The following is a 1152-nucleotide window of genomic DNA, read 5'->3' as shown; positions in this document are numbered from 1 at the left end:
TCTTTCTTTCTCTCTTTCTTTCTCTCTTTCTTTCTCTCTTTCTTTCTCTCTTTCTTTCTCTCTTTCTTTCTCTCTTTCTTTCTCTCTTTCTTTCTCTCTTTCTTTCTCTCTTTCTCTCTTTCTCTCTTTCTCTCTTTCTCTCTTTCTCTCTTTCTCTCTTTCTTTCCCTTCCTTCCTTCCTTCCTTCCTTCCTTCCTTCCTTCCTTTTTTTTGTTGTGCCATTATATTTCCTTGCTTTCTGCCTCACAAAACTCATGCGTGTCTTTACTGGGCTGATGAGAAATGTCAGAGATTTTTGCTGTCAGTGAGAGCAGCAGCAGGATGAGATACAGCAAAGGGGAAAGCACAGGGCAGGGTCTGTGCTTTCACAGCATCTGTGCCACTTCTGAGGTGAACTAGGAGCAAGTTTCCTTGCTGTCCTTCTACAGGTGAGGAAATGGACTCGGGTAAAGGGTATGAGATCATTCCTGCATTGCACAGAGTTCTGGCACTGACAGGTCAAGGAAATAAATTCCCTGCCTTGCAGAAGGGCCTCTCTCTTGTCGTGTGACAGGTCAAGCTACAAAGTAGAGTATAATTGCCCCAGCCAGAAGATTCCATTCCCACCTGGCTCTCTGCCTGTGGCAGCAGCGCATCTCCAGCTGGGATCTGTGGGTCAGCATCCCAAGGCAGGCTTCAGACCCTCTCCACTACAGCAAGCTTGTGCTTGGGCTTGAAAACTGAACATGTTTCCACTTTTTCCAGACAAAGAGGGAGGAAATCCAGGGTAAGACCACAATTCAAGGTGAAAAGCCTCAAATGTAGCCTTGAGGATTTCCATTTGTGTTATCTTCCCATGGAATCGCCACCCTTATCCTCACTCCATCCTGCTGCTGCCTGAGAATCCTAGAATGGTTTGGGGTGAAAGGAACCTAAGAGAGCAAAGACCATCCATTTCCACCCCCTGCCATGGACAGGGACGCCTTCCACTATCCCAGGTTGCTCCAAGCCCAATCCAAGCTGGCCTGAAGCATGGCCAGGGATGGGGCAGCCCCAGCTTCTGTGGGCAGCAGGGCCAGGCCTCAGCAGCCTCACAGCCAAGAACATGCCCAGGCTAACTAGATTTTCTTTATTTCTGTATTTCAAGATAGGACATGTTTGCTGCAGATCAGC

General features: G+C 47.9%; 1 protein-coding gene across 1 annotated transcript in view; it reads right to left on the bottom strand.

The window, feature by feature from the left end:
• Positions 1-1152, bottom strand: part of RTN1 (reticulon 1) — a 94519-nt gene that overhangs the window by 83475 nt on the left and 9892 nt on the right. The window lies entirely within an intron of this gene.

The sequence above is a fragment of the Geospiza fortis genome, unplaced genomic scaffold (genome assembly GCF_000277835.1).
Source record: "Geospiza fortis unplaced genomic scaffold, GeoFor_1.0 scaffold23, whole genome shotgun sequence".
NCBI classification, from domain to species: Eukaryota; Metazoa; Chordata; class Aves; order Passeriformes; family Thraupidae; genus Geospiza; species Geospiza fortis.
This window is presented reverse-complemented; position numbering and strand designations above follow the sequence as displayed.